Source organism: Bos mutus, chromosome 3, assembly GCF_027580195.1.
Source record: "Bos mutus isolate GX-2022 chromosome 3, NWIPB_WYAK_1.1, whole genome shotgun sequence".
NCBI classification, from domain to species: Eukaryota; Metazoa; Chordata; class Mammalia; order Artiodactyla; family Bovidae; genus Bos; species Bos mutus.
Genome location: NC_091619.1, coordinates 750,215 through 775,200, shown reverse-complemented (window position 1 = coordinate 775,200; position 24,986 = coordinate 750,215). Strand labels below are relative to the sequence as shown.

At 41.6% G+C, this 24,986-nt stretch overlaps 1 pseudogene; it reads left to right on the top strand.

The window, feature by feature from the left end:
• Positions 1–1,591: 1,591 nt before the first annotated feature.
• On the top strand, positions 1,592–24,241 carry LOC102274451 (CD5 antigen-like; annotated as a pseudogene).
• The last annotated feature ends 745 nt before the right edge of the window (positions 24,242–24,986 follow it).

Genomic DNA, 24,986 nt, shown 5'->3' with positions numbered 1-24,986 from the left:
CGAGTCAGTGATGACATCCAACCATCTCATCCTCTGTCATCCTCTTCTCCTCCTGCCTTCAATCTTTCCCAGCACCAGGGTCTTTTCCAATGAGTCAGCTCTTTGCATCAGGTGGCCAAAGTATTGGAGTTTCAGCTTCAGCATCAGTCCTTCCAATGAATATTCAGGACTGATTTCCTTCAGGATGTACCGGTTTGAACTTCTTGCAGTCCAAGGGACTCTCAAGAGTCTTCTCTAGCACCAGAGTTTTAAAGCATGAATTCTTTGGGACTTCTTTATGGTCCAACTCTCACATCTGTACATGACTGTTGGAAAAACCATAGCTTTAACTATAAGAACCTTTGTTGGCAAAGTGATGTCTCTGCTCTTCAATATGTTGTCTAGGTTTGTCACAGTTTTTCTTCCAAGGAGCAAGCGTCTTTTAATTTCATGGCTTCAGTCACCACCCACAGTGGTTTTGGAGCCCAAGAAAATAAAGTCTTTCACTGTTTCCACTGTTTCCCCATCTATTTGTCATGAAGTGATGGGACCAGATGCTATGATATTGGATTTTTTTTAAAGCTGTATTTCAAGCCAGCTTTTTCACTCTCCTTGTTCACCCTCATCAAGAGTCTGTTTAGTTTTTTCTTTCCACCATTATTATTATTGAAGTATAGTTGATTTACAATGTTGTGTTAGTTTCAACTGTATAGCAAAGTGATTCAGTTATAAACACACATATATTTTCAGATTCTTTTCCCTTATAGGGTACTACAAATATTGAATATACCTCCCTGTCCTATACTAACTGTTCCTTCTTGACCTGCATACAAGATTCTCAGGAGACAGGTAAGGTGGTCTGGGTCTCGCACTTCAGAATTTTCCAGTTTGTTGTGATCCACACAAAGGTTTTAGTGTAGTCAGTGAAGCAGAAGTAAATGTTTTTCTGGAACTCCCTGTCCATCATATCTTAGACTTAAGAACAACCTGATTTCATTACGACAAGAACCTGCTTCCATTCAGTTTCCAAAGATGGGCATAATTCAGGACAAGCACAGAAGAGCAGATCCGTGTACTAGGCCCTCTCCTTAGCACTGGAGAAGCTGGTTTGAGAGAAATAAATTAAACCATATTTGCAAAGATTGGCACCTTGACTCTGGATTGCCATCCTGACTCTGAATTATGGTGACTTCAAGGGCAACTTTGGAATTGTTCTATGATCTTTGGCCTCTATATTTTCCAGTCACTTCCATCTGGAAGGAAAGAATTGAAATTGGCTTATTAACCCCCACAAACCATACATGAGGATCAAGCATTGCTTGATCTTCTAATGTGAAATGGCCCTTATTCTTGGTACTTGCCTTTCCTTATGGGAGTTGTTTTCCTTGTTTACATAGTGAAGGGACTAAAGCAGAGCTCCATGGAGCTGGGATTACAGCAGAACCAAAGCGTAGCAGCTTCGGATGTTTTGTTTGTTTGTTTTCTTTTGTTTTCATCACCTTTCTGCCAATTCCAGCCACCTCCCTTCCTTTGGGACATGCTGAATTCAGCAAATCCAGCTCTGTCAGTCCTGACCTTTGAGCCCATTGATTTTTGGTTGACTGATAAAGGCTCTGGTACAGACAGGACCTTTCCCTCCTCACAGCACACTTGCAACCAAAGCTGCATATTCCTGTTGTGGGGCCTCCTTCCAGCCTTACATTTCAGTTCACTATCTTCAGCCATCTGGGACATGGCTCTGTTTTTCTTCTTGATCTTTGGTGAGTATTTCTGCTCCTTAAGGTCCAGGCTTCAGAGTACTCTGGAACTTTGATTGGGGGAAGCCTTTCCTTGCCCATCTGGTACAGATCTAGGTATCTTTCAAGGAAAGTCTCTACTCTCCTTTCTCTATATCTGGTAATTATTCCAAAGCCTTTTGATCTATACTCAATTCATAATCCACCTTGATTACCAGAAAACTTTCTATTTCCCTATATTCACATGATCAATTCAATGATAATTTATACTATAGCTTTTTCACACAAATTTTCCTAAATGCACTATTTATAAAAAAACAAATAAATGGACCATGGGTAATAGCAAGAAAAGGAAGTAGAACTGCAGGACAAACACCTTTCTTTGATCATATTGATTCCTCTCACATCATGTGTTTCCCTAGTTTTTTCCCAGTTTCTTATTGCTCAGATTAATTTAAAGTCAGTTGAGATTTTGGAATCAAAGCGATCTGGATTTCAATCTTTGCTCTTTGATTTCTTAGCTGTCTGAATTTTAAGGTTACCACATCCTTCCAAAATTTCATGCTCATATCTATGAGGTAATGTTATGTTCCTCAGAGGTTTGTTAGGAGCCTTTCCACAAGATAAAAGAGCCTGCTAGGTCCCTTCCCTAATCAGTCACATCCATTTTAATTTTCCTGATGATCCAGTATACCACTGAAACCTACCGGCCTCTCAGTTGGGCATTTGTGTGTTCTATGCACAGTGCTGGTCACAGTCCTAAATGCCCATACACCCCTTATGTTACCTAGCAGATAGTCCCCCACCTCCTGTTGTGAAGTTACTATTGAATCTCTTAGGCTTATCTTCAGTTGCACCTCCTTCATGAAGTCTTTCTGATCTGTGATACTCATGGTGATCAACCCCACTACAGTGTTCTCAAGTCACCTCTGGGCTTGGTCACTTTCACACCTATCAGGCTCCTCACATTCAGTTTCCTTTGCATATATACATGCTTTCTGTTCTTTATTAGACTTGTAGAGTGCTATGCATGATATAACCTTGAGTTTTAGGCAATTGCAGACAAAGTCTTTTTGAATCATGTTGTTATCAACCAATTATTTGCAAAGCAAATATTTGGAAGAAAATATTCCAGGATAAGTAAATGAAATACATGGATTTGCCTAAAAAGCTCTAGGCTGGAAGTCCAATGAAACTAACTCCTTCAGTAAGATCCTATAAGATGGGGTGGTGTTGGGGGATGATGAGTTTTGAAGTTCAAAATACTGGGTTTCAGAGACCACTGACAGTCATAGGACTCTCTCTATAGCATTTGCTGTTGTTCAGTAGCTAAGTTGTGTCTGTTTTTTTGCGACCCCCTGGACTGCAGCATGTCAGACTTCCCTGTCCTTCACCATCTCTCAAAGTTTGCATTGGGATGGAGCCTAATGAGTACATGAGTCTGATTACAAAGAGACCTTGTAAAAAGAAACTCTGATCATTCAAAGATGTGCTGATACTTAAACCTGGAAGTTTGGGAATTAACATAGAACTGCTTTCTGGACTCTTAACCAGGTTCAGCAAACTACAGCCTGCAAACTAAGAATGGATATTACATTTTTAAACTGTGGGAAAAGTCAAAAGAATAATATTTTGTGACACATGAGAATGACATGAAATCTAAATTTAATCATTTATAAATAAAGGTTTATTGGAACACAGCCAGGCTTATTCATTTACATGTATATGGTTGCATTGACAAAGCTGATTGGTTATAACAGAGACTGTGTAGCCCATGAAGCCTAAAATATTTGCTATTTGGCCTTTCACACAAAAGTTTGCTGACCATTGTCTAAATGCAGTGTCAGTGAACACAGAAAAATACTGCCATTTTCCTCTATGTGAAAGGTTGCTGCTATGAACTGTGAATGATGCTGGGATTCTTGGCCTCTGGAGGAGAAGCATTCAACCTGGGGCCAGTGATGAGGCTGGGTTGCCAGAACTTTTTGTGTAATCAAGTTTTATTAAAGTATAAAATAGATAGAGAAAGCTTCTGACATATACATCAGAAGGGGGTGGAAAGAATATCCCCTTGATAGTTTTGAGCAAGGAGTTATATACCTATTATCAAGCTGCTAATTAGAGAGAGAGAGAAAAAAAAAAAAAAAGCCTCAAAGCTGAGAGTGACACCAGGCCCTTCACCCACAACATGCATTTTGAGATAGCATTGACACAAGGTGAGTCATCCCGGGCCATAGAACAATTGACATTAATCTTGAAGAAAGGCAGATTTCCAAGCAAATACATAGTTTCATTAACATAGCTTAAGAGAACATTTCCATGAGTAAAACACAGATGTGTTGAGCCACTATGTGTTCTGAGGAGAATTGACTTGAAGAAAGGTAAATAAGGTAAATATATTAACATAGCTTAAGAAAAACATTTCCATAAGAAAAATGCACTGGTTAGCTCAAAATTTGAGAAAAGTTAAGTTCAAGTGGAACCAGGTGTTGCCATGGCAACACAGAATTTTTTAAAAAGCCCTCCTTTTAATTTTGTATCAGTTCAGTTCAATTGCTCAGTCGTGTCTGACTCTTTGCCACCCCATGAATCGCAGCACACCTGCGATGACCTGTGGACCTGCCTCCCTGTCCATCACCAACTCCCGGAGTTCACTGAAACTCACGTCCATCGAGTCAGTGAGGCCATCCAGCCATCTCATTCTCTGTCGTCCCCTTTTCCTCCTATCCCCAATTCTCCCAGCATCAGAGTCTTTTCCAGTGAGTCAACTCTTCGCATGAGGTGGCCAAAGTACTGGAGTTTCAGCTTCAGCATCATTCCTTCCAAAGAAATCCCAGGGCTCATCTCCTTCGGAATGGACTGGTTGGATCTCCTTGCAGTCGAAGGGACTCTCAAGAGTCTTCTCCAACACCACAGTTCAAAAGCATCAGTTCTTCAGCTCTCAGCTTTCTCCACAGTTCAGCTCTCACATCCATACATGACCACTGGAAAAAACATAGTCCTGACTAGATGGACCTTTGTTGGCAAATAATGTCTCTGCTTTTGAATATGCTATCTAGGTTGGTAATAACTTCCCTTTCAAGGAGTAAGCGTCATTTAATTTCATGGCTGCAGTCACCATCTGCAATGATTTTGGAGCCCCCCAAAATAAAGTCTGACACTGTTTCCACTGTTTCCCCATCTATTTCCCTAGAAGTGATGGGACCGGATGCCATGATCTTCGTGTTCTGAATGTTGAGCTTTAAGCCAACTTTTTCACTCTCCTCTTTCACTTTCATCAAGAGGCTTTTTAGTTCCTCTTCACTTTCTGCCATAAGGGTGGTGTCATCTGCATATCTGAGGTTATTGATATTTCTCCTGGCCATTTTGATTCCAGCTTGTGCTTTTTCCAGCCCAGCATTTCTCATGATACTCTGCATAGAAGTTAAATAAGCAGGGTGACAGTATACAGCCTTGATGTACTCCTTTTCCTATTTGGAACCAGTCTGTTGTTCCATGTCCAGTTCTAACTGTTGCTTCCTGACCTACATATAGGTTTCTCAAGAGGCAGGTCAGGTGGTCTGGTATTCCCATCTCTTTCAGAATTTTCCACAGTTTCTTGTGATCCACACAGTCTAATGCTTTGGCATAGACAATAAAGCAGAAATAGATGTTTTTCTGGAACTCTCTTGCTTTTTCCGTGATCCAGCAGATGTTGGCAATTTGATCTCTGGTTCCTCTGCCTTTTCTAAAACCAGATTGAACATTTGGAAGTTCATGGTTCACGTATTGCTGAAGCCTGGCTTGGAGAATTTTGAGCATTACTTTACTAGCGTGTGAGATGAGTGCAATTGTGCGGCAGTTTGAACATTCTTTGGCATTGCCTTTCTTTGGGATTGGAATGAAAACTGACCTTTTCCAGTCCTGTGGCCACTGCTGAGTTTTCCAAATTTGCTGGCATATTGAGTGCAGCACTTTCACAGCATCATCTTTCAGGATTTGAAATAGCTCAACTGAAATTCCATCACCTCCACTAGCTTTGTAGTGATGCTTTCTAAGGCCCTCTTGACTTCACATTCCAGGATGTCTGGCTGTAGGTGAATGATGATACCATCGTGATTATCTTGGTCATGAATATCTTTTTTGTATAGTTCTTCTGTGTGTTCTTGCCACCTCTTCTTAATATCTTCTACTTCTATTAGGTTCATACTATTTCTGTCCTTTATTGAGCCCATCTTTGCATGAAATGTTTCCTTGGTATCTCTAATTTTCTTGAAGAGATCTCTAGCCTTTCCCATTCTGTTGTTTTCCTCTATTTCCTTGCACTGATCACTGAGGAAGGCTTTCTTATCTCTTTTTGCTATTCTTTGGTACTCTGCATTCAAATGCTTATATCTTTCCTTTTTTCCTTTGCTTTTCACTTCTCTTCTTTTCACAGCTATTTTTAAGGGCTCCTCAGACAGCCATTTGCTTTTTTGCATTTCTTTCCCATGGGGATGGTCTCGATCCCTGTGTCCTGTACAATGTCACAAACTCCGTCTATAGTTCATCAGGCACTCTTTCAGATCTAGTCCCTTAAATCTATTTCTCACTTCCACTGTATAATCATAAGGGATTTGATTTAGGTCATACCTGAATGGTCTAGTGCTTTTCCCTACTTTCTTCAATTTAAGTCTGAATTTGGCAATAAGGAGCTCATGATCTGAGCCACAGTCAGCTTCTGGTCTTATTTTTGCTGACTATATAGAGCTTCTCCATCTTTGGCTGCAAAGAATATAATCAATCTGATTTCGGTGTTGACCATCTGGTGATGTCCATGTGTAGAGTCTTCTCTTGTGTTGTTGGAAGAGTGTGTTTGCTATGACCAGTGCGTTCTCTTGGCAAAACTCTATTACCTTTTGCCCTGCTTCATTCCGTATTCCAAGGCCAAATTTACCTGTTACCCCAGGTGTTTCTTGACTTCCTACTTTTGCATTCCAGTCCTCTATAATGAAAAGGACATTTTTTTTTTTTGGGGGGTGTTAGTTCTAAAAAGGTCTTGTAGGTCTTCATAGAACCATTCAATTTCAGCTTCTTCAGCATTACTGGTTGGGGCATAGACTTGGATTACTGTGATATTGAATGGTTTGCCTTGGAAACGAACAGAGATCATTCTGTTGTTTTTGAGATTGCATACAAGTATTGCATTTTGGACTCTTTTGTTGACCATGGTGGCTACAAGATTTATTCTAAGTTATTCCTGCCCACAGTGGTAGATATAATGGTCATCTGAGTTAACTTCACCTATTCCAGTCCATTTCAGTTTGCTGATTCCTATAATGTTGACGTTCACTTTTGCCATCTCCTGTTTGACCACTTCCAATTTGCCTTGATTCATGGACCTACATTCCAGGTTCCTATGCAATATTGCTCTTTACAGCAGTGGACCTTGCTTCTATCACTAGTCACATCCACAACTGGATATTGTTTTTGCTTTGGCTCCATCCCTTCATTCTTTCTGGAGTGATTTCCCCACTGATCTCTTGTAGCATATTGGGCACCTACTGACCTGGGGAGTTCCTCTTTCAGTATCCTATCATTTTGCCTTTTCATACTGTTCATGGGGTTTTCAAGGCAAGAATACTGAAGTGGTTTGCCATTCCCTTCTCCAGTGGACCACATTCTGTCAGACCTCTCCACCATGACCCATCTGTCTTGGGTGGCCTCACTGGGCATGGCTTAGTTTCATTGAGTTAGACAAGGCTGTGGTCCTAGTGTGATTAGATTGACTAGTTTTCTGTGATTATGGTTTCAGTGTGTCTGCTCTCTGATGCCCTCTTGCAACACCTACCATCTTACTTGGGTTTCTCTTACCTTGGACGTGGAGTATCTCTTCACGTTTGCTCCAGCAAAGTGCAGCCTCTGCTCCTTACCTTGGATGAAGGATATCTCCTCACTGCCACCCTTCCTGACCTTGAATGTGGAGTAGCTCCTCTAGGCCCTCCTGCGCCTGCGCAGCCACCGCTCTTTGGAAGTGGGGCTGCTCCTCTCGGCCGCCGCCCCTGACCTTGGGCGTGGAGTAGAGAAGGAAAAAAACAAAAAACAAAAACATTTGACACCTGTAGTTTGTTTCTTCCACTTGGAGACCCCTAGCCTTCCTGTCTGTTACCCTCTCATATGCTTTTTAAGACATCTTTATCCCCCTCAACCGTGCATCTCTTGTGGAATCCGGAGTCCCAAAACATACCTCGGAGGAAACTCAAGACAGTGGAGTACAGTTTATTATGCCAGCGGGTCCAAGGGGAATAGTTCCCAACAAGGACCCTGATGTTTCTGAGAGGCCCAGTTTTATACCCCCGCCCCCACCCTGCTATGTGATTGGTTACATGTTAGCAACCTCTTTGTTGTATATGACTGAGTTTTACAACAAATAGGTCCTAGGAGAACAAACAATTAAGGTTAAGGGGGGGGGCAATGATTATACATCAAGGGGGATATCTCCATGGTTAATCTAACCGGGGCAGTCTGACCTCAACTACAATCTCCACTTGTCATCTGTAGGGAGGAAAGTCTCCAGCAGACCTGGTTTGCACTAGCAAAGGTTTTCTCACTCTTGGGCAGGGCTCAGTCCCAGTTCACATCCAGTCTTTAAGATGGATGACAGGCTTCCAGATGGAGTCTCTCTTGCTTCTCTCACACTGGCCCCAACACATCTTCCCAGAAATCTCCAACATGTTTTCCTATTGGACTCAGATACTACATCACCACACTTCTAGTTTAGGTGGTCATCACCGATCAATCTAATAGATTAAAATCGAAAATCAAATCTATCCATGCCTGGGGTAGAGCCAACATCAGATGGAAAGGGAACATGATAGATCTAGTTAGCCATGCAGAGTGGGTCTTTTTGGCTCTTAGTCAGCGTCCTTGTGCTTTTTTAGGCTAGTCATTCTAGGAGGAGAAGGAGGAGGTCTTAACAAGGTCTAACCTTGGAGGCTGTGTAATTACCTCTCTGTCTCACAAAGTTCAACAAAACTTTCCAAAGAGTTGTGTTTTTGAACAAAGCTTTGGCAGTTGACTACTTGATCTCATTCACTTCTCTCTGTCTTTCTCTCTTTTTTATTTTCTCAGGCTTTTGCACTGGACCTGGACTTCTGGGTAAGATTTTTTGGGGTCCTAAGAGGGTGGACTTTCAGCTCCGGAGAGTGGAAATTTTGAATTCCTGGGGCCAGGGAGAGAGGCTGTGGTTCAAAAGAGCACTAGTAGATTTTCTTTCTGGTTTCCCAACCCACCTACTCAGTCTTGTATGGGTAGTTTTGCACTTCCAAAACTTAGAGAAAATTTGAATGTTTTATACTGCAAAGGGATTCCTCTCCATTTGGCCTGTGTGACCCAAGATGCTAGCCCAGCTCTAGCTCCATTATGTAACAAAGCAGATGGTTTTCTTTCAGGCTCAGAAGACACCTCACCTCCTGGGAAATAAACTTTCTTCTGCCCTTCTATATTCTACTACTTCCTGGTCTCTCTGCCAACTTTAATGGTCTCATTGAACTAGAAATGCACCAGCCTCTGTGCACCTCATGGTTTCACCAGCAGAGTGCAGGCTGGATTTCACTGCCCACCTCTTCAAGGGGTCTTTCAGCAGAGCACAAACGGTTCAACTGAGGAGAGAATGGGGAGATACAAAGAGAATTAGTCTGTGGAAGAGGAAGCCTCTGATGGTCCAAAAATCAAGGGGACTGGTTGAGGATTATGAGTTCCTTTGACACTATCTCTTCAGCCTATTCTTTCTCTTGATAGTAGAGGCTTTATGAAAGAGGGGCAGCTGCAAACTCTGCTATGAATGTGGAGGATCTTACACCCTGCTGGATCAGTTTGCTTCCTTAAAGAAATGCTGCTTCTGGGTCCCAGTCCAATACACAGATGATCTGGTTTTTCTTCTCTGGCTTCCAGAGTTATGCCTTGCTGCAAGTGCCAGGAGATGGCTGCTCTCTTTATACCCAGGGAGGGAGGACCCACCCTGGGTCCTTGTCTCTCAAGCCCTCAGCTAATAAAGTAGGCTAAAACACTGTCTAGGACACAACTGCCCTGATGAGCTCCTTTGTTCTTCTCTCTAACTTTTAAATCTTCTCAGCCCTTCTTTTCCCTTTAGCTCATTTCTTTGATACATATTCTCTTTCTCTCTCTTAAACATATTTCTTTTCTCCTACAATGTGATCTAGTCCTCCACCTCATGGAAAAAGAAAATTTATTTAAAACCAGAATTTGAGGGCTTCCCTGGTGGTCCAGCAGTTAAGATGCCACACTTCTAATGCAGGGTGTTGGATTTGATCCCTGGTTGAGGAAGTAAGATCCCACATGCCATGTGGCATGGCCAAATAAAAAGTAAATCCCAAATTTTATAACTCAAAGTAAAATAAAATAGCCTGCATATGATCCTGATATCTAATATTTGCTAGAGCATACAATAATGCCTATCTAAACTCTAATCTTAGTTATAATGATCCATAAATTATTCCAGATGGCTTTTCTTGAATTTTATATATATATGCCTTAAACTTCAGAGTGCAACAATAAGAACTTTTCTTAGTTTTTTATATTTCCATTTTAATTTTTGTCTCTCACCTCCAGTCCTCATGTCATTTCCTTCAAGAAAGTATTGACGAAGAGCAGAGAAACAAAACGAAATGAATAAACCAAATATAAACTTCACAATGCAGTTTAAAATCAACCAGATCAGACATCTTTCACCCAACTACATCTGGGGTTGATGCCAAGTTCTAGGGAGTTTGTGCAGAGTTGAGACAAAGTAGGCAGTAGAAATTTGGGTCCTGAGAAATTGTATTTCATTTATACAGGTGTCTGAGTTGTTCCATGTAGCCCATGTTGTCATATACTGTTCATTGTCTGATAGACCACTGACAGGCAACAAATATAGATGTTGTCCCTCCAGGTACAACAGAGCTCTCCCTGGAGACTTGGCAAACTTAGATCTTCTTTATCACTATATCTCTCCGGAGCTGAGAGGACCTGATGGGATTGTTTCAAGCCTATTAAATAGAATTTTCTTGAGGATAGCAGTGCTAGCTATCTTAATCATCACTGTTCTGTGTGTTCATAAAACAGTACTTGGAATGTAGTATCCAGAAATTTGTTTCCTGATAAGCTCTTCCCTTGTCTCCCTACACAGTCCTCTATACTCCATGTCTAAGACTTGGTTTCCTCAGAACTTATCTGGAGACTCTGTGAAGCCCATCTCCCACTCCCAACACATACAGTCTTCTAGACCCAGTTTTAGGGCTCTGAGACTTTGAGGCTCTGACACTTCCCTTACTCAGCACTCTCTGTATTTCTTCTGAGCCAGGTTCTTGGACATGGAAAATGTCATGAGAAGGAGCAAGGGTGGTTGGGAGTGGATCATTGATACTGAGAGAGAGAGTCAGGTTGTTTAGCCCAAATTATATCTAGACATCTCCATACTTTCAGTGCAGGGGAAATAGGTTCAATCTCTGGTCAAAGAGCCACAATCCCACAGTGGCTAGAATGAAAACCACATTACAGAAAGTTAATCAGGATGAAAAATCACAGGGTTATGTCCCAGATTAAGGGACAAGATAAAGCCCCAGAAAAACAACTAAATGAAGCAGAGATCGGCAACCTTCCAGTAAAAGAATTCAGAATAATGATGGTGAAGATAATGATAGTAAAGATCATAGGATCTCAGAAACAGAATGGAGAAAATGGAGGAGATGTTTACCAAAGACCTGTAAGAACTAAAAAACCAACAGAAATGAACCATACACTAGAAGGAATCAATAGCAGAACAACTGAGGCAGAAGAACAGATAAGTGACCTGGAGGACTGCATGGTGAAAATCACTGCCACAGAACGAAATATAGAAAAAAGAATGAAAACAATGAAGACCAGACTAAGAGGCCTCTGGGACAACAGTAAACACACCGGCATTTGCATTATAGGGGTCCCAGAAGGAGAAGAGAGAGAGAAAGGACCCAAGAAAATATTCGAATAATAGATGAAAATTTCACTAACATGGAAAAGAAATAGTTAAACAAGTCCAGGAAGTGCAGAATCCCAGGCAGGATAAATTCAAGGAGGAACACAATGAGACACACACATAGTAATCAAACTGACAAACGTTAAAGACAAAGATAAAATATTAAAAGCAACAAGGGAAAAATGACAAATAACATATAAGGGAACTCCCATGAGGTTGTAAGCTGATTTCTCAACAGTAACTCTACAAGCCAGAAGAGAATGGTATGATATATTTAAAGTGAAGAAAGAAAAACCTGCAACCAAGAATGCATTACCCATCAAGACTCCCAATCAGATTTGATGGAGAAATCAAAAGCTTTCCAAACAAGTAAAAGTTAAGAGAGCTCAGCACCTCCAAACCAGCTTTACACAAATGCTAAAGAAACTTCTCTAGGCAGGAAACACAAGAGAAGGAAAAGACATACACAAAATAAACCTAAAACAATTAAGAAAATGGTAATAGGATCATACATATGGAAAATTAACTTAAATGTAAATGAATTAATACACCAACCACAAGGCTTAGACTGACTGGGTGAATGAGAACATGTGCATGTATGCACTTACACTTATCACAGTACTCTACTTTAGTCCCCAAATTGTATGTAATTATTTTATATTGCTAGGATAATCATGTTTCCACTATGGCTTGCAATTGTCATTATCTTCTATTTTTTGTCTGGCTATTGATTGTGAAACTAAGAAACATCTTTTACTATTGTGATCATGTAACTAGTAGCCGCTTAATACCATTGGCCATTTTTCTGGTCAATAGAGAAATGAAAGAATTCCATATCACTAAGATCAGATCAGTCGCTCAGTCGTGTCTGACTCTTTGCAACCCCATGAATCACAGCATGCCAGGCCTCCCTGTCCATCACCAATTCCCGGAGTTCACCCAGACTCACGTCCATCGAGTCAGTGATGCCATCGAGCCATCTCATCCCCTGTCGTCCCCATCTCCTCCTGCCCCTAATCCCTCCCAGCATCAGAGTCTTTTCCAATGAGTCAACTCTTCGCACGAGGTGGCCCAAGTACTGGAGTTTCAGTTTTAGCATCATTCCTTCCAAAGAAATCCCAGGGCTGATCTCCTTCAGAATGGACTGGTTGGATCTCCTTGCAGTCCAAGGGACTCTCAAGCATCTTCTCCAACACCACAGTTCAAAAGCATCAATTCTTCGGTGCTCAGCCTTCTTCACAGTCCAACTCTCGCATCCACACATGACCACAGGAGAAACCATAGCCTTGACTAGACGAACCTTTGTTGGCAAAGGAATGTCTCTGCTTTTGAACATGCTATCTAGGTTGGTCATAACTTTCCTTCCAAGGAGTAAGTGTCTTTTAATTTCATGGCTGCAGTCACCATCTGCAGTGATTTTGGAGCCCGGAAAAATAAACTCTGACACTGTTTCCACTGTTTCCCCATCTATTTCCCATGAAGTGATGGGACCGGATGCCATGATCTTCGTTTTTTGAATGTTGAGCTTTAAGCCAACCTTTTCACTTTCCTCTTTCACTTTCATCAAGAGGCTTTTTAGTTCCTCTTCACTTTCTGCCATAAGGGTGGTGTCATCTGCATATCTGAGGTTATTGATATTTCTCCCGGCAATCTTGATTCCAGCTTGTGTTTCTTCCAGTCCAGAGTTTCTCATGATGTACTCTGCATATAAGTTAAATAAACAGGGTGACAATATACAGCTTTGACGAACTCCTTTTCCTATTTGGAACCAGTCTGTTGTTCCATGTCCAGTTCTAACTGTTGCTTCCTGATCTGCATATACAGTTCTCAAGAGGCAGATCAGGTGGTCTGGTATTCCCATCTCTTTCAGAATTTTCCACTGTTTATTGTGATCCACACAGTCAAAGGCTTTGGCATAGACAATAAAGCAGAAATAGATGTTTTTCTGGAACTCTTTTGCTTTTTATATGATCCAGAGGATGTTGGCAATTTGATCTCTGGTTCCTCTGCCTTTTCTAAAACCAGCTTGAACATCAGGAAGTTCACGGTTCACATATTGCTGAAGCCTGGCTTGGACAATTTTGAGCATTACTTTACTAGCATGTGAGATGAGTGCAATTGTGAGGTAGTTTGAACATTCTTTGGCATTGCCTTTCTTTGGGATTGGAATGAAAACTGACCTTTTCCAGTCCTGTGGCCACTGCTGAGTTTTCCAAATTTGCTGGCATATTGAGTGCAGCACTTTCACAGCATCATCTTTCAGGTTTTGAAATAGCTCGACTGGAATTCCATCCCCTCCACTAGCTTTGTTCATAGTAATGCTTCTAAGGCCCACTTGACTTCATATTCCAGGATGTCTGGCTCTAGGTCAGTGATCACACCATCGTGATTATCTGGGTCATGAAGATCTTTTTTGTACAGTTCTTCTGTGTATTCTTGCCATCTCTTCTTAATATCTTCTGCTTCTGTTAGGTCCATAGCATTTCTGTCCTTTATCGAGCTCATCTTTGCATGAAATGTTCCTTTGGTGTCTCTGATTTTCTTGAAGAGTTCTCTAGTCTTTCCCATTCTGTTGTTTTCCTCTATTTCTTTGCATTGATCGCTGAAGAAGGCTTTCTTTTCTCTTCTTGCTATTCTTTGGAACTCTGCATTCAGATGTTTATATCTTTCCTTTTCTCCTTTGCTTTTCGCTTCTCTTCTTTTCACAGCTATTTGTAAGGCCTCCCCAGACAGCCATTTTGCTTTTTTGCATTTCTTTTCAATGGGAATGGTCTTGATCTCTGTCTCCTGTACAATGTCACGAACCTCATTCCACAGTTCATCAGGCACTCTATCCATCAGATCTAGTCCCTTAAATCTATTTCTCACTTCCACTGTATAATCATAAGGGATTTGATTTAGGTCATACCTGAATGGTCTAGTGCTTTTCCCTACTTTCTTCAATTTGAGTTTGAATTTGGCAATAAGGAGTTCATGGTCTGAGCCACAGTCAGCTCCTGGACTTGTGTTTGCTGACTGTATAGAACTTCTCCATCTTTGGCTGCAAAGAATATAATGAATCTGATTTCGGTGTTGACCATCTGTTGATGTCCATGTGTAGAGTCTTCTCTTGTGTTGTTGGAAGAGGGTGTTTGTTATGACCAGTGCATTTCCTTGACAAAACTCTATTAGTCTTTGCCCTGCTTCATTCCGTATTGCAAGGCCAAATTTGCCTGTTACTCCAGGTGTTTCTTGACTTCCTACTTTTGCATTCCAGTCCCCTATAATGAAAAGGACATCTTTTTTGGGTGTTAGTTCTAAAAGGTCTTGTAGGTCTTCACAGAATCATTCAACTTCAGCTTCTTTAGCGTTACTGGTTGGGGCATAGACTTGGATTACTGTGATATCGAATGGTTTGCCTTGGAAACGACCAGAGATCATTCTGTCGTTTTTGAGATTGCATCTAAGTACTGCATTTCGGACTCTTTTGTTGACCATGATGGCCACTCCATTTCTTCTGAGGGATTCCTGCCTACAGTAGTAGATATAATGGTCATCTGAATTAAATTCACCCATCCAGTCCATTTCAGTTCGCTGATTCCTAGAATGTCGACATTCACTCTTGCCATCTCTTGTTTGACCACTTCCAATTTGCCTTGATTCATGGACCTGACATTCCAGGTTCCTATGCAATATTGCTTTTTATAGCATCCGACCTTGCTTCTATTACCAGTCACATCCTCAGCTGGGTATTGTTTTTGCTTTGGCTCCATCCCTTCATTCTTTCTGGAGTTATTTCTCCACTGATCTCCAGTAGCATATTGGGCACCTACTGACCTGGGGAGTCCCTCTTTCAGTATCCTATCATTTTGTCTGTTCATACTGTTCATGGGGTTCTCAAGGCAAGAATACTGAAGTGGTTTGCCATTCCCTTCTCCAGTGGACCACATTCTGTCAAATCTCTCCACCATGACCCGCCCCTCTTGGGTTGCCCCACAGGCATGGCTTAGTTTCATTGAGTTAGACAAGGCTGTGGTCCTGGTGTGATTAGATTGACTAGTTTTCTGTGAGTATGGTTTCAGTGTGTTTGCCTTCTGATGCCCTCTTGCAACACCTACTGTCTTACTTGGGTTTTTCTTACCTTGGGCATGGGGTATCTCTTCACGGCTGCCCCAGCAAAGCGCAGCCATTGCTCCTTACCTTGGACGACGGGTATTTCCTCACTGCCGCCCTTCCTGACCTTCAAAGTGGGATAGCTCCCCTAGGCCCACTGCCATTTAATAGAAAAACCTGTAGTCACTTTTCAAAATCCAGATGCATATTAGAATTATCTTGGAAATTTTTGAAAAGTGCAAATGCTGAGGGACTGCTTTTTATTTCCAAAGCCCCGGATGTATTTCTAATGAGCCACCATGTTTAAAAACAACTGGATATATGATGACCTTTTACTTTTATCTGGTCTGTTTCAATTTTTCTATTTCATGTTCAGTGCTTCATGTTTTAGTTTTCATTTAATTTATGTTTTCCAGTTTCTCAGTCTTTTTTTTTTTTTTTTTGTTCTCTCTCAAGCCTTTATCAAGCATAGTAGAAAACCTTTTGTATACATATATATATATATATATATATATAGGTTGTATAATACATATATTTTAGAAAATTTATGGTTTTTTGCTTAGCTAAAACACTTATGACATTTTGACTTCACTTGTTTGACCTAGTGTGAACAGAATGCTAAATTTCTAATTTATATTCACTCAAAACCTTGATTCAGGTCCACATATTTTGGCATCTAGGATTACTTCTGGTAATCTAGAAAGTTTCTTATCTTAGATTTAAAAAAAAAAAAAAAACTGAATATGGCTTGAAAGTTCTAATCCAGTTCTGAGAATATAAAGGAATACTATGTTGTTAAGAAAAACCAAACAAACAGGGAGCTAACTTGTGATACAGTATTATTAACTGAAATACAGATTTTGTTCAGATTTCAGACAAAATACATGTATGTATGCTATACTTTGTTTGGCTGGAAGGGAATTACAAGACAAACTAAAATTTTATGCAGCGTATTTATTGATATGATCATTATAACATGGTGCATCTTAATTCCTGTTAGAAAGTATACTTTTGAAATAGTCATATGAAGCACTTGTTTGTACCAAATCCAAAGGTAGGGATATTAAGCCTGTTTTTCCAAGTTTCACCAAGGGCCAAGTAAAATTACAGATTAAATTGTAATAATAATAATACAAGAGTGTAGCAGAACCAGAACTCAGAGATGGAGTCCTGGAGCTCCTCTTCCTTGTCTTCCCTTTTGACTCCCACTTTCTCACCCTTCAGTTTTCCACATCCTGAAAGTGGTAGAAGAATTCCAAGAAGACTGCATACATGCCTGAGTGCTCTCTGGGCCACTCCTAATCTCCAACCAATATCTCATTTCTTTGCAGAGTCTCCTCCCAAAGTGCGACTGGTGAGAGGTCCCCATCGCTGTGAAGGGCGGGTGGAAGTGGAACGGAATGGCGAGTGGGGCACTGTGTGTGATGACAGCTGGAACATGAAAGACGCGGAAGTGGTGTGCCGGGAGCTGGGCTGTGGAGCAGCCAAGGGGACACCAAGTGGTAATTTGTATAAGCCACTGGCAGATGAAAAACAAAAAATCTTCATCCAAGGTGTCAACTGCAGTGGGACGGAAGATAAATTGATTGAATGTGACCAGGTGGAAGACGTTTTTGATTGCTCCCACAGTGAGGATGCAGGGGCAATGTGTGAGAGTGAGTATGGCAGGACTCAAAGACTATATGCCAACTGCCCATACCCCGCATGACCAGTCTTTGTCCTCTTTATCTTTATTCTCCACCATGAACTAATGGTTAACTGATTCCTTGTCCTTCAATTCTCACCGTTTCTCAACTGAACCCTGGAGACAAATATATCCTCATCTAGAACTGTTACTCCTCCTTGGTTGAGCAGTGGCACTAGTGATAAAGAACCCACCTGCCAATGCAGAGACTTAGAGACGTGGGTGCAATCCCTGGGTGGGGAAGATCCCCTGGAGGAGGGCACAGCAACCCACTCCAGTATTCTTGCCTGGAGAATCCTCATGGACAGAGGAGCAGAGTCAAACAGGACTGAGTGACTACGCTCAGTGGTCATGGAGCAAATAACCATGGCAAAGCTATTTAATTGTGCTGCTCATCAATTCTCTTGTTTTTAAAATGTAGCTAATGATACTTGCCTTTGTATATGAACATGCTTCAAGCAGTATTAAGTGCTAGATTATTATAAAGTATTATATTGAATTCTATATAATAGGGATAGGACACACAGTTCCATGTACTTGTTGAAGTCTTCAATTAAAAAAAAAAAGCTACTAGAAAGCCATTCATAAGTATTAGACTTTTATAAACTAGATGGGAAAGTAAAAGGTCTTAGTTAAGGGAACAGACCTGGCACATGGATTGGAAACTAGAGGAAGGGCTATGATCACAGAAACACAAGCAGGTAGAGAGCTACAGAAGTGTTGATGGGATTTGAAGGTTCAAAGTCAGGAGGGGCGGCCTTGCCTAAGGTAAGGAGCAGTGGCTGTGCTTTGTTGAAGCAGCTGTGAAGAGATGCCCCACGTCCAAGATAAGAGAAACCCAAGTAGATGGTAGGTGTTGTGAGAGGGCATCAGAGGGCAGACACACTGAAACCATAATCACAGAAAACTAGCCAATCTGATCACATGGACCACAGCCTTGTCTAACTCAATGAAACCAAGCCATGCCGTGTGGGGCCACCCAAGACAGACAGGTCATGGTGGACAGGTCTGACAGAATGTGGTCCACTGGAGAAGGGAATGGCAAACCACTTCAGTATTCTTGCCTTGAGAACCCCATGGACAGTATGAAAAGACAAAATGATAGGATACTGGAAAAGGGACTCCCCAGATCCCAATATGCTACAAGGGATCAGTGGGGATATCACTCCAGAAAGAATGAAGGAATGGAGCCAAAGCAAAAACAATATCCAGTTGTGGATGTGACTGGTGATAGAAGCAAGGTCTGATGCTATAAAGACAATATTGCATAGGAACCTGGAATGTCAGGTCCTTAAATCAAGTCAAATTGGAAGGGGCCAAACAGGAGATAGCAAGAGTGAATGTCAACATTCTAGGAATCATGGAACTAAAGTGGACTGGAATGGGTGAATTTAACTCAGATGACCATTATATCTACTACTATGGGCAGGAATCCCTTAGAAGAAATGGTGTAGCCATCATGGTCAACAAAAGAGTCTGAAATGCAGTACTTGGATGCAATCTCAAAAATGACAGTATGATTGTTTGTTTCCAAGCCAAACCATTCAATATAATGGTGATCCAAGTCTATGCCCCAACCAGTAACGCTTAAGAAGCTGAAGTTGAACAGTTCTATGAAGACCTACAAGACCTTTTAGAACTAACACACAAAAAAGATGTCCTTTTCATTATAGGGGACTGAAATGCAAAAGTAGGAAGTCAAGAAACACCTGGAGTAACAGTCAAATTTGGCCTTGGAGTACAGAATGAAGCAGGGCAAAGGATAATAGAGTTTTGCTAAGAGAATGCACTGATGATAGCAAACACCCTCTTCCAACAACATAAGAGAAGACACCACAAATGGACATCATAGATGTTCAACACTGAAATCAGATTGATTATATTCTCTGCAGTCAAAGTTGGAGAAGCTCTATACAGTCAGCAAACACAAGACCAGGAGCTGACTGTGGCTCAGATCATGAACTCGTTATTGCCAAATTCAGACTTAAATTGAAGAAAGTAGGGAAAACCACTAGACCATTCAGGTATGACCTAAATCAAATCCCTTATGATTATACAGTGGAGGTGAGAAATAGATTTAAGGGACTAGATCTGAAAGAGTGCCTGATGAACTATAGACGGAAGTTTGTGACATTGTACAGGAGACAGGGATCAAGACCATCCCCATGGAAAAGAAATGCAAAAAAGCAGAATGGCTGTCTGAGGGGGCCTTACAAATAGCTGTGAAAAGAAGAGAAGTGAAAAGCAAAGGAGAAAAGGAAAAATATTCCAATTTGAATGCAGAGTTCCAAAGAATAGCAAGGAGAGATAAGAAACCTTCCTCACTGATCAATGCAAGGAAATAGAGGAAAACAACAGAATGGGAAAGGCTAGAGAACTCTTCAAGAGAATTAGAGATACCAAGGAAACATTTCATGCAAAGATGAGCTCAATAAAGGACAGAAATGGTATGGACTTAACAGAAGCCGAAGATATTAAGAAGAGGTGGCAAGAATACACAGAAGAACTGTACAAAAAAGATCTTCATGACCCAGATAATCACGATGGTGTGATCACTCATCTAGAGCCAGACATCCTGGAATGTGAAGTCAAGTGGGCCTTAGAAAGCATTACTATGAACAAAGCTAGTGGAGGGGATGGAATTCCAGTTGAGCTATTTCAAAACCTGAAAGATGATGCTGTGAAAGTGCTGCACTCAATATGCCAGCAAATTTGGAAAACTCAGCAGTGGCCACAGGACTGGAAAAGGTCAGTTTTACTGCCGCACAATTGCACTCATCTCACATGCTAGTAAAGTAATGCTCAAAATTCTCCAAACCAGACTTTGGGAATACATGAATGTGAACTTCCAGATGTTCAATCTGGTTTTAGAAAAGGCAGAGGAACCAGAGATCAAATTGCCAACATCTGCTGGATCATTGAAAAAGCAAGAGAGTTCCAGAAAAACATCTATTTCTGCTTTATTGACTATGCCAAAGCATTAGACTGTGTGGATCACAATAAACTGTGGAAAATTCTGAAAGAGATGGGAATTCCAGACCACCTGACCTGCCTCTTGAGAAACCTATATGCAGGTCAGGAAGCAACAATTAGAACTGGACATGACACAACAGACTGTCTCCCAATAGGAAAAGGAGTATGTCACGGCTGTATGTTGTCACCCTGCTTATTTAACTTCTATGCAGAGTACATCATGAGAAATGCTGGGCTGGAAGAAGCACAAGCTGGAATCAAGATTGCCAGGAGAAATATAAATAACCTCAGATATGCAGATGACACGACCTTTGTAACAGAAAGTGAAGAGGAACTCAAAAGCCTCTTGATGAAAGTGAAAGAGGAGAGTGAAATAGTTGGCTCAAAGCTCAACATTCAGAAAACTAAGATCATGGCATCTGGTCCCATCACTTCATGGGAAATAGATGGGGGAACATTGGAAACAGTGTCAGACTTTATATTTTTGGCTCCAAAATCATTGCAGATGGTGACTGCAGCCATGAAATTAAAAGATGCTTACTCCTTGGAAGGAAAGCAATGACCAACCTAGATAGCATATTAAAAAGCAGAGACATTACTTTGCCAACAAAGGTCCATCTAGTCAAGGCTATGGTTTTTCCAGTGGTCATGTATGCATGTGAGAGTTGAACGGTGAAGAAAGCTGAGCACCGAAGAATTGATGCTTTTTAACTCTGGTTTTGGAGAAGACTCTTGAGAGTCCCTTGGACTGCATGGAGATCTCCATCCTAAAGGAGATCAGTCCTGGGTGTTCATTGGAAGGACTGATGCTGAGGCTGAAACTCCAATATTTTGGCCACCTCATATGAAGAGTTGACTAATTGGAAAAGACCCTAATGCTGAGAGGGATTGGGGGCAGGAGGAGAAGGGGACGGCAGAGGATGAGATGGCTGGATGGCATCACCGATCGATGGACATGAATTTTGGTGAACTCTGGGAGTTGGTGATGGACAGGGAGGCCTGGCATGCTACGATTCATGGGGTCAAAAAGAGTCGGACATGATTGAGCGACTGGATTGAACTGAACTAAACTGTAGACGATTTTTTTTCTTCTTTCCATTCCCCACTCCATGCCCTGCCTCGGCAGATCCCTTAAATAGAGGCCGGTAAACGGAGACACCAGCTGCTCTGGGCGACTAGGGTGCTGCACAGGGGCATATGGGGCTCTGTCTGTGATGATGGCTGGGGGACAAAGGAGGAGCACGTGGTGTGCGGGCAACTGGACTGTGGAAAGCCAATCTTTGTATCTGTCAAAGCACGGAGAAAGTTTGTCCCTGGAGACGGGCATATCCGGCTAGATGATGTCCATTGCAAAGGGCAAGAGCAGTCCCTGGAGCAGTGTCAGCATAGGTTCTGGGGGGTATCATGACTGCAACCACAAGGAAGATATAGTCGTATTCTGCTTGGGTAAGCCTTGTAGATTGGGCAGTCCCCATGGGGACTGGCATGGACGAAGGTGAAGAAGCTGGTGGTGGGGTGTGAACTCTGAGGGTAAGTGTTATTCTACTACTGCTGCACAGCTGCCCATAATAGTCACCTACTTTATGTTACTTCAAGGAATTATTGAGAATCCTAGTCGTGGATAGAATGATAATAATAGTTTAAAAATCCCATACCATACAGTTATTGCATGTGAGAACAAAAGAGGTTTTGAAAATTATTCAATTGACACCATTTTTAAATCTGAAGAGAGTAAGAGTCAGAGAAAAGAAGCAACTTTTCCAAAATCATAAAAATTGTTTTCAAACGATGGAGCAGAACTAAAATGACCAGTCTTGGCTCAGCTCAGGATTAGTTGACTTAGAGGACCCCAGGTCTCAAACTGTAAGTTAAAACTGTAGGAGATGGTCCCACCTCTTTCTACCTATTGTCACTACCCAGATTTTAAATTAATCTGTGGGAATGGGGCTAGGGGAGGGGTCTCTTTGTGAATATCCATGAGAGTGTCTTTTCAGAGAAGCCAGGATTCCAGCTGTAAATTGTAGACCTCCCTCTATTGTTGGGCTTCCCTTGTGGCTCAGCTGGTAAAGAATCTGCCTGCAATGTGGGAGACCTGGGTTTGATCCCGGGATGGGAAGATCCCCTGGAGAAGGGAAAGGCTACCCCACTCTAGTATTCTGGCCTATGGAATTCTATGGACAGTATAGGCCATGGGGTCTCAACGAGTTGGACACGACTGAGCGACTTTAACTTTCACTTCACAGGAGAGTAAAGGCAGAAATCTTGTCCCCATATGAGTCAGGAAATGCTAAGCATAGCCCTTGGGTGGCTGACCCAAGAGAGTCACAACTCTGATGCCCCAAGCTTTGTAATTAGTGTGGGATGTGACGTGCAGGGCTGCCTGGTTACCTACTCAGGGAATTGTGTAAGAGCTGAGAGATGATCAAAAATATGAAGAGCAGCTAGTGCCCAGAAATGGAGGGCTTTAGTCATGGAAGACTAGTGTTTGAATCTTGAGCCTGCCATTATGAGGCTAGTTAATCTTAGCTAGTAAAAAGGAGATACTTGCTCCATTTCTCTGGAAGAGCTTTGTGATTGTGGAGGGTGAGAAGTGCTAATATAAGTGAATATGGTTTGTGACTCACATGGGAGCTGGTTGAATATGTCTGGGGCACTGAACTAGATTCTGACGTGGTTCACATCAGTGTGAGATAGGTATGTGATTAGGATCTGGGAGGGTCTCCCTTTCCTATTCTGGGAACCAGTCTTCTTTCTTGATCTTTTTGAGCTTGAATGAAATAATCCCTTCTTGACTTGTCCCCATCCTTACTGTACATTCTTCTTCTCTTTACAGAAGGGCAGCCTGACATTTGATGTTTGGCCTGACTCCAGCAGGGCCTGAGTGTCCTTTGCTTTCTCCTGGTCTCAAATGGCTTAGTGCAAGTGCTGGGCCTGCAGGCTCAGCTCCCACTCCCTCAGCCCCTAAGCAAGAATCTGAACACTCTGCTCTCAGAGCCAAGCACCCCCATCACCTCCTGGAGATATGAGTTGTTGAATTCTCTCTTGCCAAGGAAGATGACCTCCCAGTCACCTGCTCTTCACTGCTGACCCTCTGGCATTGATTCTGGCCCCTCCTGCTTCTTTTTAACCAGCCTGGGATCCCCAGGTCTGTTCATTTGACCACTACAGGACATTTCTAAGACCAAACCTACATGTCTGTAAAGAACATGAAAGGAAGGAGACAACAAAAGGAACATTTGAAGGGGAATATGGGTAAATAATGAGATGAAACTTGAGGGAAAGCTCTTTGAATGCTTTTTCTCAAGCCTTCAACACTTTTTCTTAACCTTCAACAATTAACATCTCACTATTCTCCTGTGGTCTGATAGAAACAGACACATTCTTTCAAGAGCAGAGCAGTATCCTGTAATCCTAGACCTTTTCATGACACTTGGAAAAGAAGTATCACACCCTCTGAATGCCCATAATAAAATACCTTTGTTGACTATCCATATACAACTTGCCAACATGGTGTGCATTTAACAAGAAGAATCCCACAAATGTATTTTAATTTCCCCAGGAAAAATGTATGGACCTGAGACTAGAAGGAAAAGGAAGAGATGCAGAAAGAATTTGGGGGAATCCATCATTGTGCCTCATGCCAATCGGATGATATCATTTTGTCAACTCAGATTTTAGGGTCTGTAAGTCTGATGCAAGACAGAATGATACTAAGGAGAGAATCATGGCTTGGTTCTACAAACTAAAAACTTCAGGCTCTGAGACTGAGTTGAGTACCTGTTATGTGTCTGCGTTTATGCTTGCTAATAAAGTAATGTTAAACAGTCTCAAGAGTTGCCTCTCTGTGTGGTATGCTCTTTCTACCCAAGGGGAAAGCAGGTGCATCAGTTTACAGGGGTGGCCTTACAGGTAGGATTAGCTAGAAGAGAACCTGCTGGCAGATGCAGTCATGTGTGTAATATAGTTCTCTCCTCTGGATGGAGAACTTTCTCCCTATTTCCTATCATGGGAAAAATAGAGAAACTTAGCTTAACAAAAGAGAAGAAGATGACCTAATAGACACTTTGATATCGATCGTGTCTACTCAAAGAGATTTTGCCTCTGTTTGATCAGTTATCTCAGGTCTTCCTGATTTTCCTCACAGATTAGTATCATGTTCCCTAAACCATGTAATATCAATTGGGTTGGCCAAAAGTTCATTTGGCTTTTCCCATAACATCTTATGGACAAATCTGAATGAACTTTTTGACCAACCCAACAGAATCTAGAGACCTGCTGAACTGCCTTGACTGAGTCATTGAAAAGCTCTTTTATCCTAAGTAGAGTAGAACAAGGTTGGAATTTCACAAAAGAAACTTTGATTTCCTTTTAATTTTACATTAAAAGTTCTTCAGTAAAATTCTAGCCAGTAAGACACCTGAGAACCAATCAGATAAAAGCAACAGCTGTTGGAGGAGGCCAACTGATCCAAAAAAGCAAGAAGGCAAGACATGACAAGCCTAAAAGATAGTCTTAGAGGTCTAATAAGAATGTGTCATTAAAGAGGAAA